This window comes from Cryptomeria japonica, unplaced genomic scaffold (assembly GCF_030272615.1).
Source record: "Cryptomeria japonica unplaced genomic scaffold, Sugi_1.0 HiC_scaffold_97, whole genome shotgun sequence".
In the NCBI taxonomy this organism is placed as follows: Eukaryota; Viridiplantae; Streptophyta; class Pinopsida; order Cupressales; family Cupressaceae; genus Cryptomeria; species Cryptomeria japonica.
Window position 1 is genome coordinate 400,001 of NW_026728919.1, and position 13,396 is coordinate 413,396.

Consider the following 13,396-nt stretch of genomic DNA (forward strand, 5'->3'; position numbering starts at 1 on the left):
GGCATGAAGCACCCACGGGAGCCGGAGCATGACGATGCAGAGTCTCGGTTCACAGGAGCCTGGGAAGAACATCCCGTACGGAACCCTTTACCCGAAAACATCCGAACCGCACATGCTCGCGACAGTCCTGCCGTTAGAGAATGCACCGTGCACGCGACCGAGTAAGGCCACTCAGAGACATCCATTTCCCAGGTATATGCCCCCTACGCACTTTTGGTGGCGCAACTCGCACGAATAGTCCCACCTCGACCCCGTAAACAAGCTTTTTTGCCTCGAAGAGTTCGTCGGAGACGAAGAAGCAACCTTCAGTGCAAACGTAGCACTCTTTTGTGCAACCGCCCAAACAACGCCCCCTCTACCCTCTGTCGAAACACTCGGCATTGCTGCTCCCTAAGGTGAGCTTCTCCTCATAGGCAATTCCGCTCTTATCCGGTCACGTTTGTGTGCCCGAATTTCGCAAGGCAACCTCCATGGGACATGGAAAAGACTCGAGAAGAGAGCTCGCTCACGGGAGAGAGAAGCCAAGGAGACCACGAGAGTGCTGAGAGTGGGACAGCGCTGAATAGGCGGGAGAAGCCTGCGCGTATAAACGGAGATATATATCCAATTGCAACGAAGGAACGTGCCAAAGATCGAGAACAATGGCAGAAATGCTAGTAACGTGCACTTCGGGACCAACGCATCACCGGAAGACAACCGCCAAACATCGAAAGAGTCGCGATGCTCCGCAACCTACGTGCAAAGCGGTCGCACACCGGGTAAGGGAGTGAGAGCCCCAAACATAGCTGGGCGAGGCGCTCACTCCGCTCTTTAATATCTCGTTAATACCGCCAAGGAAATGGCACAAGCACACACACACAAGCATCCTCGGAAGAGGACAGTTCGAGTGACAGGTCAAATCCAAGAGTTCCGAAGACTACCTCCAGGAACAATCGGGAACAAGACCGATTACAAGTCGTCGAGTCTGTTACTGGGCGAACACGAGATGCGCACAGGAAATCGATCAGCCCTCACAATGGCCCAAGGCCAGAGATCGGACTGCTACGATTTACCCCAACAATCATCGTGCCACTCTTCGCAGAGAGGTGATAGACGCCAACGAGCCCGCGCATAGCAATCGAGGTGTAAAAAGGGCGTTGAAGGCAGGAAGCCTGGACGAAAGAGGCTACGAGGTCACCTCGAAGCGGTCTAAGAATCGGGCGCACTTGGGGCGACTACCAGTGCCAACCCCTTATCCCGCGGTGCGTCCGACACACAGAAATTTCCAAGGCGGCCAAGGAGCCTCCCCGCATAGCAATCGGGGTGTGAGGTTACGGATGCAGCATTGATAGCAATCGAGGTGTGAGGCGAAGGATGCAGAAGTGAGAGCCGAGGGATGTAGCAGAGATAGCAATCGGGGTGTGTGATGCAGAAGAGATAGCAATCGAGGTGTACGGTGGGAAGGGCCCAGCAGCCAGAATGCATGAAGCGACGGATGAAGCAGTGATGACAACCGGGCTGTGAGGAGAGGAGGGATGCAGCCAAGAAAGCAATCAGGGCTCGAGGCAAGGGATGCATCAAGGATAGCAATCATGTTGTGAGGCGAGATTCCAAAGGCTAAACGTGAGAGGCTGCAGGGTCGACTCAGAGAGGTCTATGCATGTGAGAGGCTGAAAGCAAGGTCGACTCGGAGCGGTCTATGCATCGGGCGCGCTTGGGGCGACTACCAGTGCCAACCCCTTATCCCGCGACGCGTCCGACAAAGAGAACGTTCCAAGGCGGCAGAGGAGGTTACCAGCCGAAGGATGCAGTAGCAATAACAGGTATAGTTCCACGGCGGCCGAGAAGACTCACCGCATAGGAATCGGGATGCGAGGCGAGGGATGCGGCGGGAAGGCCCCGACGGCTAAACGGAAGAGGCTGCAGGGCCGCCTCGGAATGGTCCAAGCATCGGATGCGATTGGGACGACTACCAGTGCCAACCCCTTATCCCGCGATGCGTCCGATACACAGATAGTTCCAAGGCGGCCGAGGAGCCTCACCGCATATCAATCGGGGTGCGAGGCGAGGGATGGGGCGGGAAGGCCCCAACGGCTAGACGGAAGAGGCTTCAGGGCCACCTCGGAATGGTCCAAGCATCGGACGCGCTTGGGGCGACTGCCAGTGCCAACCCCTTATCCCGCGATGCGTCCGATACACAGATGGTTCCAAGGCGGCCGAGGAGCCTCACCGCATAGCAATCGGGGGTGCGAGGCGAGGGATGGGGCGGGAAGGCCCCAACGGCTAGACGGAAGAGGCTTCAGGGCCGCCTAGGAATGGTCCAAGCATCGGACACGCTTGGGGCGACTACCAGTGACAGCCCCCTATCCCGCGATGCGTCCGATACGAAGATGGTTCCAAGGCGGCCGAGGAGCCTCACCGCATAGCAATCGGGGTGCGAGGTGGGGGATGCGGCGAGATGGCCCCAACGGCTAGACGGAAGAGGCCACAGGGCCGCGTCGGAATAGTCCAAGCATCGGACGCGCTTGGGGCGACTACCAGTGACAACCCCTTATCCCGCGATGCGTCCGATACGAAGATAGTTCCAAGGCGGCCGAGGAGCCTCACCGCATAGCAATCGGGGTGCGAGGTGGGGGATGCGGCGAGATGGCCCCAACGGCTAGACGGAAGAGGCTGCAGGGCCGCCTCGGAATAGTCCAAGCATCGGACGCGCTTGGGGCCACTACCAGTGACAACCCCTTATCCCGCAATGCGTCCGATACGAAGATAGTTCCAAGGCGGCCGAAGAGCCTCACCGCATAGCAATCGGGGTGCGAGGTGGGGGATGCGGCGAGATGGCCCCAACGGCTAGACGGAAGAGGCCACAGGGCCGCCTCGGAATAGTCCAAGCATCGGACGCGCTTGGGGCGACTACCAGTGACAACCCCTTATCCCGCGATGCGTCCGATACGAAGATAGTTCCCAGGCGGCCGAGGAGCCTCACCGCATAGCAATCGGGGTGCGAGGCGAGGGATGCGGCGAGATGGCCCCAAAGGCTAGACGGAAGAGGCTGCAGGGCTGCCTCGGAATAGTCCAAGCATCGGACGCGCTTGGGGCGACTACCACTGCCAACCCCTTATCCCGCGATGCGTCCGATACACAGATAGTTCCGAGGCGGCCGAGGAGGTGGGGGATGCAGCGAGATGGCCCCAACGGCTAGACGGAAGAGGCTGCAGGGCCGCCTCGGAATAGTCCAAGCATCGGACGCGCTTGGGGCGACTACCAGTGACAACCCCTTATCCCGCGATGCGTCCGATACACAGATAGTTCCGAGGCGGCCAAGGAGCCTCACCGCATAGCAATCGTGGTGCGAGGTGGGGGATGCGGCGAGATGGCCCCAACGGCTAGACGGAAGAGGCTGCAGGGCCGCCTCGGAATGGTCCAAGCATCGGATGCGCTTGGGGCGACTACCACTGCCAACCCCTTATCCCGCGATGCGTCCGATACACAGATAGTTCCAAGGCGGCCGAGGAGCCTCACAGCATAGCAATCGGGGTGCGAGGCGAGGGATGCGGCGAGAAAGCCCCAACGGCTAGAGGGAAGAGGCTTCAGGTCCGCCTCGGAATGGTCCAAGCATCGGACGCGCTTGGGGCGACTACCAGTGACAACCCCTTATCCCGCGACGCGTCCGATACACAGATAGTTCCAAGGCGGCCGAGGAGCCTCACCGCATAGCAATCGGGGTGCGAGGCGAGGGATGCGGCGAGAAGGACCCAACGGCTACACGGAAGAGGCTTCGGGGCCGCCTCGGAATGGTCCAAGCATCGGACGCGCTTGGGGCGACTACCAGTGACAACCCCTTATCCCGCGACGCGTCCGATACACAGATAGTTCCAAGGCGGCCGAGGAGCCTCACCGCATAGCAATCGGGGTGCGAGGCGAGGGATGCGGCGAGAAGGACCCAACGGCTACACGGAAGAGGCTTCGGGGCCGCCTCGGAATGGTCCAAGCATCGGACGCGCTTGGGGCGACTACCAGTGACAACCCCTTATCCCGCGACGCGTCCGATACACAGATAGTTCCAAGGCGGCCGAGGAGCCTCACCGCATAGCAATCGGGGTGCGAGGCGAGGGATGCGGCGAGAAGGACCCAACGGCTAGACGGAAGAGGCTTCGGGTCCGCCTCGGAATGGTCCAAGCATCGGACGCGCTTGGGGCGACTACCAGTGACAACCCCTTATCCCGCGACGCGTCCGATACACAGATAGTTCCAAGGCGGCCGAGGAGCCTCACCGCATAGCAATCGGGGTGCGAGGCGAGGGATGCGGCGAGAAGGACCCAACGGCTAGACGGAAGAGGCTTCGGGTCCGCCTCGGAATGGTCCAAGCATCGGACGCGCTTGGGGCGACTACCAGTGACAACCCCTTATCCCGCGACGCGTCCGATACACAGATAGTTCCAAGGCGGCCGAGGAGCCTCACCGCATAGCAATCGGGGTGCGAGGCGAGGGATGCGGCGAGAAGGACCCAACGGCTAGACGGAAGAGGCTTCGGGTCCGCCTCGGAATGGTCCAAGCATCGGACGCGCTTGGGGCGACTACCAGTGACAACCCCTTATCCCGCGACGCGTCCGATACACAGATAGTTCCGAGGCGGCCGAGGAGCCTCACCGCATAGCAATCGGGGTGCGAGGCGAAGGATGCGGCGAGAAGGACCCAACGGCTAGACGGAAGAGGCTTCGGGTCCGCCTCGGAATGGTCTAAGCATCGGACGCGCTTGGGGCGACTACCAGTGACAACCCCTTATCCCGCGACGCGTCCGATACACAGATAGTTCCAAGGCGGCCGAGGAGCCTCACCGCATAGCAATCGGGGTGCGAGGCGAGGGATGCGGCGAGAAGGACCCAACGGCTAGACGGAAGAGGCTTCAGGGCCGCCTCGGAATGGTCCAAGCATCGGACGCGCTTGGGGCGACTACCAATGACAACCCCTTATCCCGCGACGCGTCCGATACACAGATAGTTCCGAGGCGGCCGAGGAGCCTCACCGCATAGCAATCGGGGTGCGAGGCGAGGGATGCGGCGAGAAGGACCCAACGGCTAGACGGAAGAGGCTTCAGGGCCGCCTCGGAATGGTCCAAGCATCGGACGCGCTTGGGGCGACTACCAGTGACAACCCCTTATCCCGCGACGCGTCCGATACACAGATAGTTCCGAGGCGGCCGAGGAGCCTCACCGCATAGCAATCGGGGTGCGAGGCGAGGGATGCGGCGAGAAGGACCCAACGGCTAGACGGAAGAGGCTTCAGGGCCGCCTCGGAATGGTCCAAGCATCGGACGCGCTTGGGGCGACTACCGTTGCCAACCCCTTATCCCGCGATGCGTCTGATACACAGATAGTTCCGAGGCGGCCGAGGAGCCTCACCGCATAGCAATCGGGTTGCGAGGCAGATTATTGGGAAGGGAACCCCCTGGGATGCGGCTCAAGCAGTGCCCAAAGGGACTGGAATGCGGAATCACATCGAGAGACCCAAATGCTATACGAGGGCTCAAATCGAATTATCGATTTGGCCACGACATGGACGCATCGGAACGACTACCTTTGCCGAACCACTCGCAATTGCATCCATACCGAAACCAATAGACATTTCCGTTAGAGCCCTCGCATAGCATTCGGGAATCTCGCATGCCCCTCTAAATCGACCAATGCTGGCGCTCAATGAAAATCCGAGCGCTACCACCGTTCGAGCGCCAGCATTGGTCGAGTTAGAGGGGCACGGGGGAGAATGCTCCAGTCAACACCTCCCCTATATAAGTTATTTGTCCGATTCTCGCACAACCGTAGTCTGCCTCGTCGAATCAAACAACGGTCCCAGATTCCGACTTCCGTTCCGTAGAGACCCAAAAGCTAGATGGAGGCTCGCAAGAAAGAGAGTCGGCGCATAGCAATCGGGTTTCTCGAACGTTTAGGGACCGAGCTCACTTGCGGATAGGGCAAAATCCGCCAAGCAACCCAAAAGCTAGACGGGGGCTCGAATCGAATCGCCTAGGCGGCCACAACAACGACGTGTTGGATCGACTACCAGTGCCAAACCATTCAGCAAGACTAGTCTGTGTCGAGGCCGGATAGAGATTCTCAGAGAGCGCCCGCATAGCATTTAGGAGACCTGCCGCGTCCCTCACACTCGACAAATGGTGGTGCACGTTTATAAATCCGAGCGATCCCAACCCTTTCAAGCACCAACATCGGTCGAGATAGAGGGGCACGGAGGGGGCTGCGTGAGACAACACAGTCCCCTATATAAGTTATTTGTCCGATTCTCACACATCCGAAGAATGGTCATCAAATCGGACAACAGCCCAAACTTCCGACTTCCGTCCCAGAAAGCCCAAGAGCTATCTAAAACGTTCATGGCCGGAACTCGATCGCGGCTATACCAGTCCGCCAAGCAACCCAAAAGCTAGACTGGAGCTCTAGTCGAATCACCTCTGTGGCCATTGCAAGGACGTGTTGGAGCGACTACCATTGCCGAACCATTCCGCAGGTCGAGTCCATACCAAGGCCGCATAGAGATTCACGATGAGCTCCTGCATAGCAATCAGGAGACTTGCCGTGTCCATCACAATCGATAAATCCTGGTGCAAGATTTTTGCATCCGAGCGCTCCAACCAGTCGAGCACCAGCATCAATCGACATAAACGGGCACGGGGGGAGGATGCTCGAGAACACTACCTCCCCTATATAAGTTATTTGTCCGATTCTCAAGCAGCCGAAGTCTGGTCATCGAATCGGGTCAAAGACCACAACTTCCGACTTTACCCACAATGCAAGTCATCGAATCGAACATCGGCCCCCGAGTCGGACTCCATGCGTATGTCAGGTCATCGGACCCAAATTCCGCCTTCCTGCGCATGGCGGGCCATCAATATCAACTCGGTCATCGGACCCAAACTCCGCCTTTTTGCGTATGGCACGCCTTCAAATCGGTCATCGGACCCAAATTCCGCCTTCCTGTGCATGGCGGGCCATCAACATCAACTCGGTCATCGGACCCAAATTCCGCCTTTCTGCGCATGGCACGCCATCAACTCGGTCATCGGACCCAAATTCCGCCTTCCTGCGCATGGCAGGTCATCGGACACAAATTCAGACCTCGCCAATATGCCTACGTATCGAATCGGTCATCGGACCCAACTTCCGACTTCATCCATACTGTAGGGTCTTTGAGGTTGGCGCGGTGCGCTCAACCCAGGGAGTCGACCCATCGAAGCATACACCTCCCCTATATAAGCTATTTGTCCGATTCCCACACCTGTGTAGTTTGCACCTCTGACCAGGACATCGACCCCAACTTCCGAACTCGACTGCAACGACGGCACCAGCGCCTTGGTGCGCACCTTGCGACGCACAGTCCCAACATTCGCCTTCCTGCACATGGCAGGTCATCGGACCCAAATTCCGACCTCGCGAGTATGCCTACATATCGAATCGGTCATCGGACCCAACTTCCGACTTCATCCATACCGTAGGGTCTTTGAGGTTGGCGCGGTGCGCTCAACCCGGGGAGTCGACCCAACGAAGCATACACCTCCCCTATATAAGCTATTTGTCCGATTCCCACACCTGTGTAGTTTGCACCTCCGATCAAGACATCGACCCCAACTTCCGAACTCGCCTCCAACGACCGAACCAGCGCCTTGGTGCGCACCTTGCAACGCACAGTGCCAACATTCGCCTTCCTGCACGTGGCAGGTCATCGGACCCAAATTCCGACCTCGCGAGTATGCCTACATATCGAATCGGTCATCGGACCCAACTTCCGACTTCATCCATACCGTAGGGTCTTTGAGGTTGGCGCGGTGCGCTCAACCCGGGGAGTCGACCCAACGAAGCATACACCTCCCCTATATAAGCTATTTGTCCGATTCCCACACCTGTGTAGCTTGCACCTCCGATCAGGACATCGACCCCAACTTCCGAACTCGACTAAAAAGACCGCACCAGCGCCTTGGTGTGCACCTTGCAACGCACAGTGTCAACATTCGCCTTCCTGCACATGGCAGGTCATCGGACCCAAATTCCGACCTCATGAGCATACCTACTAATCGAATGGGTCATCGGACCCAACTTCCGACTTCATCCATACCGTAGGGTCTTTGAGGTTGGCGCGGTGCGCTCAACCTGGGGAGTCGACCCATCGAAGCATACACCTCCCCTATATAAGCTATTTGTCCGATTCCGACACCTGTGTAGTTTGCACCTCCGCTCAGGACATCGACCCCAACTTCCGAACTCGCCTGCAACGACCGAACCAGCGCCTTGGTGCGCACCAAAAGTGCGCACTTTTGGAGGGCACTTTTGTGCGCTCCAAAGGTGCGCACTTTTGGAGGGCACTTTTCTGCGCTCCAAAGGTGCGCACTTTTGGAGGGCACTTTTTGGAGGGCACTTTTCTGCGCTCCAAAGGTGCGCACTTTTGGAGGGCACTTTTTGGAGGGCACTTTTCTGCGCTCCAAAGGTGCGCACTTTTGGAGGGCACTTTTTGGAGGGCACTTTTCTGCGCTCCAAAGGTGCGCACTTTTGGAGGGCACTTTTTGGAGGGCACTTTTCTGCGCTCCAAAGGTGCGCACTTTTGGAGGGCACTTTTTGGAGGGCACTTTTCTGCGCTCCAAAGGTGCGCACTTTTGGAGGGCACTTTTCTGCGCTCCAAAGGTGCGCACTTTTGGAGGGCACTTTTTGGAGGGCACTTTTCTGCGCTCCAAAGGTGCGCACTTTTGGAGGGCACTTTTTGGAGGGCACTTTTCTGCGCTCCAAAGGTGCGCACTTTTGGAGGGCACTTTTTGGAGGGCACTTTTCTGCGCTCCAAAGGTGCGCACTTTTGGAGGGCACTTTTGTGCACTCCAAAGGTGCGCACTTTTGGAGGGCACTTTTCCTGTGCTCCAAAGGTGCACACCTAGGTGAGCACCTTCGACCACACCTTGTAGCACACCAAACTCTGACTTTCGACTTCATCCGCAATGCAGGGTCTTTGAGGTTGGCGCAATGCGCACAACCAGGGGAGTCGACCCATCAAACCCAACACCTCCCCTATATAAGCTATTTGTCTGATTCTCATACATGCGTAGCCTGCAGGAGCAATTAGGACATCGACCCCAACTTTCGGCTTCTAAACGAAAACAAGGTCTTTGAGGTTGGTGTAATGCGAACAACTAGGGGAGTCAACCCATCAAACCCAACACCTCCCCTATATAAGCTATTTGTCTGATTCTCATACATGTGTAGTCTACAGGAGCAATTAGGACATCGACCCCAACTTTTGACTTCTTAACGAAAACAAGGTCTTTGAGGTTGACGTAATGCGCACAACCAGGGGAGTCGACCCATCAAACCCAACACCTCCCCTATATAAGCTATTTGTCCGATTCTCATACATGTGTAGCCTGCAGGAGCCATTAGGACATTGACCCCAACTTTTGACTTCTTAACGAAAACAAGGTCTTTGAGGTTGGCGTAATGCGCACAACCAAGGGAGTTGACCCATCAAACCCAACACCTCCCCTATATAAGCTATTTGTCTGATTCTCATACATGTGTAGCCTGCAACAACGATTAGGACATCCACCCCAACTTCTGAATTCGTCTGCGTTGACCGCACCAAAGGTGCACGCCTTGGTGCTCACCAAAATCCGACTTCCGACTTCTTCTGCTATGCGGGGTCTTTGAGGTTGGCGCAGTGCGCACAACCAGGGGAGTCAACCCACCGAATGCAACACCTCCCCTATATAAGCTATTTGTCTGATTCTCATACATGCGTAGACTGCAGCAATGATTAGGACATCCACCCCAACTTTTGACTTCTTAAACAAGACAGGGTCTTTGAAGTTGGTGCAGTGCACACAACCAGGGGAGTCGACCCATCAAACGCAACACCTCCCCTATATAAAGCTATTTGTCCGATTCTCATACGTGTAGTCTGCAGCAGCGATTAGGACATCGACCCCAACTTCCGAATTCGTTTGCATTGACCGCACCAAAGGTGCACGCCTTGGTGTGCACCCTGGAGTGCACTTTGGTGCTCACCTCGGTGCACACTTTGGTGTGCACCTCGGTGTGCACCAAAGGTGCGCACCTTGGAGCGCACCAAAGGTGTACACTTTGGAGCGCACCACATAGGGTCTTTGAGAGGTTGGCGCAGTGCGCACACCAAGGTGGGTGTTGAGGTGCGTGCCGAGGTGGGTGGGTGCTAGGGTGCGCTCCATGGTGGGTGCCAGGGTGGGTGCGTGCTAGGGTGGATTCCAAAGAGGGTCATAGGGTGGGTGCCAAGGTGGGTTGGTGATATAGTGGGTTCAAAGGTGGGTACTAGGGTGGGTTCCAAGGTGGGTCACAAGTTGGGTGCCAGGATGCGTGGGTGTTAGGTTGGGTGCCAAGGTGGGCTCCTGCGTGGGTGGGTGCTAGGGTGGGTTTCAAGGTGGACGCGAGGGCGGGTGCCAAGGTGGGTAACAAGTTGGGTGTTAGGATGGGTGAGTGCTAGAGTGGGTGCCAAGGTGGGTGGGTGCTAAGGTGGATGCCAAGGTGGTTCACAGGGTGGGTGGGTTCTAGGGTGAGTTCCAAGGTGGGTCACAGGTTCAGTGCTAGGGTGGGTGTCAAGGCGGGTGTCGAGGTGCCTGGGTGCTAGGGTGTGGATGCCAATGTGGGTCATAGGGTGGGTACTAGGGTGGGCTGCAATGTGGGTGCCAAGGTGGGTAACATGCTCGGTGGGTTCTAAATTGGGTGCCAGGGTGGGTGTGCACCCACCTTGCCCGAGGTGGGTGCCAAGGTGCCAGTGTGGGTGGGTGCTAAGGTGGATGCCAAGGTGGGTGAGAAGGTGGGTGATAGGTTGAGTGGTAGGATGGGTGGGTGCCAAGATGGGTCACAGGGTGGGTGCAAGGGTGGGTAGGTGCTAGGGTTGGTGTCAGGGTGGGTGGGTGCTAGGTTGGGTTCCAAGGTGGGTGCGAGGGTGAGTGTCAAGGTGGGTCACAGGTTAGGTGCTAGGATGGGTGAGTGCTAGGGTGCAAAGGTGCCAGGGTGGGTGCTAGGATGGGTCGATGCTAGGGTGAGTGGCAAGGTGGGTCCACAAGTGTCAAGGTGGGTGCCGAGGTGGGTGCCAAGTCGGCGACTGCTATGGTGGATGCCAAGGTGGGTCACGGGGTGGGTGCCAAGTTGCTAGGTTGGGTTCCAAGGTGGGTGCCAACGTGGGTGCTAGGGTGCGTGGGTTAAAGGGTGTGTCACAACGTGGGTGCCAGGATGGGTGCGCACCCACACTGGCCAAGACGGGTGCGGGTGCAAGGTTGGGTTCCAAGCCCGGTCACAGGCTGGGTGCTAGGATGGGTGGGTGCCAAGGTGGGCACCAGGGTGGGTGCACCCACCCTGGCCAAGGTGGGTCACGGGGTGGGTCCTAGGGTGGGTAACGGGGTGGGTACTAAGGTGCGTGCCAAGGTGGGTCATAGGGTGGGTGCCAAGGTGGGCACCAGGGTGGGTGTGCACCAACCCTAGCCAGGGTAGGTCACGGGGTGGTTGTCGGGGTGGGCGTCAAGGAGCCAAGGTGGGTGGCAAGTAGCCAAGTTGCGTGCCAAGGTGGGTGTCGGGGTGGGTGCCAAGGATCCAAGGTGGGTGCCAAGGAACCAAGGTGGGTGTCTGGGTGGGTGCCGAGGTGGGAGCCAGGGTGGGTCCCAAGGTGAGTGCAAAGGTGGGTGCCAGGGTCAAGGTGAGTGCCAATGTGGGTTCCAAGGTGCCAGGGTCAGGGTGAGTGCCAATGTGGGTTCAAAGGTGCTAAGTTGGGTGCGAGGTTGGGTGCGAGGGTGGGTGGGTGCCAAGGTGTGCTAGGTGGAAGCCCGGGTGGGTCGGCATCCCATGGGTGTCGAGTTGGGTGCCTGATGGGTGCTTCTTGTCAAGTTTTAGTCGTCGGGACTCATTTCGAGCCTTAGAGGTCGTTTCTTGTCCGGTTGCCCTGTCTTCGACCTGGGAACCCAATTTTGGTCCTCGGGTCCCATTTTTTTTTGTCTCGCATCCCACTTTTGGCCTGTGGCCTTTTCGGGGTCGATTCTCGTTTTGGGCATCAGAGCATGTTTCTTCTCCTAAAACCCAATATTTGTTTATTAAGTCTCGGAACACATTTTTGTTCTCGTGGACCCATCATGGGTCTTGGAACGCATTTGTGGTCCTTGGGTCCCATTTTGCATCCCGAAACTTGTGTTTTGGTGCTTGATCCCTATTTTGGGTGCCCACCTTGCACCAAGTGCGCACCCGGGGCAAACCGAGCGCCTTGGTGCACCAGGGCAAGATCGAGCGTGCACCCGAGGCGCCCCGAACATGCACCAAGGTGCACTCGGCCCACATGTGAGCGCAGGTCGTTGCGCCCGAGGTGGTGTGTGGGCACCGCGTTGCAGACGGGACACTGCACGCACACGACGCCCCCTCCAGGTGCACGCACGTAGGCCGGGCCGGGTGCACACCCGACGCCCTAGCAAGGTGCGCGCACCCGGGCAGGGCTCACACTTGGCGAACGGGGCGCACTTCGCGAGGGAGGGTGTGCACCTCGACGGGGGTGGGTGGCCGGGGTGGATTCGCACGTGGGTCGCGGTTTGCTAAGTACACACTGCGACAAGCTCATAACGGGTGCGATCATACCAGCGTTAGTGCACCGGATCCCATCAGAACTCCGCAGTTAAGCGCGCTTGGGCCGGAGTAGTACTGGGATGGGTGACCTCCCGGGAAGTCCCGGTGTTGCACCCTTTTTTAGTTTTTCGCCGGGCGTCGCAATGCTATTTGAATAAACCTTTTGCCCGTTTGCGTTCTCGTCGGGGCCGGGCCGGGCCGGGGTGCGCTGCCCGCACTACCGCGCGCTGCGGGGGCGACACCGAGCGCGCACCCGAGGCGCCCCGAGCACACAGGCCACGGTGCAACCCGGGCGTTGTGCGCGCACCCCGGTGCGCCCGAGGTGCTGCGCGCGCACCCAGGTGAAATCGGTGTGCACCTCGGCCAGTGCGCGCTCGGTCGAGTCGCGCACGTTGGCCAAGGTGCACGGTGATGTTTCTTACTCTAAGGTTCCGCACCAGACGCCCGGGACAGGTGAGCGAAGCTGGGCGGGGCCGGGTGCGCGGCCGGGGCAGGTGCACGCAGCTGGAGAGAGCTTTGGAGCACACTTCGGAGCGCACCAATGATGCGCTCCATTCAAAAGTTTCCTGAAAAGGCAAAAAAAGTTGAGATTATAGAATTTCCCACTTGAGAGATTGTAAAAAAAAAAAATTTAAAATGAAGGAAACGCGGGTGCCAAGGTGTGCGCAGCCCAGCCAAGGTGTGCGCACCAAGGCGCCCACCCTGGCGAAGGTGCACGCAAGGTGCGCACCCGAGGCAAACCGGACAATTAACCCAACTTTCGACTTCGCGCGCACCTTGGAGCGCACTTC

At 58.2% G+C, this 13,396-nt stretch overlaps 1 non-coding gene across 1 annotated transcript; it reads left to right on the forward strand.

The window, feature by feature from the left end:
• The first annotated feature begins 12,603 nt into the window (after nt 1-12,603).
• LOC131864867 (5S ribosomal RNA) lies at nt 12,604-12,722 on the forward strand. The gene has a single exon (XR_009363594.1). It is a non-coding gene; the product is annotated as a 5S ribosomal RNA (ribosomal RNA).
• The last annotated feature ends 674 nt before the right edge of the window (nt 12,723-13,396 follow it).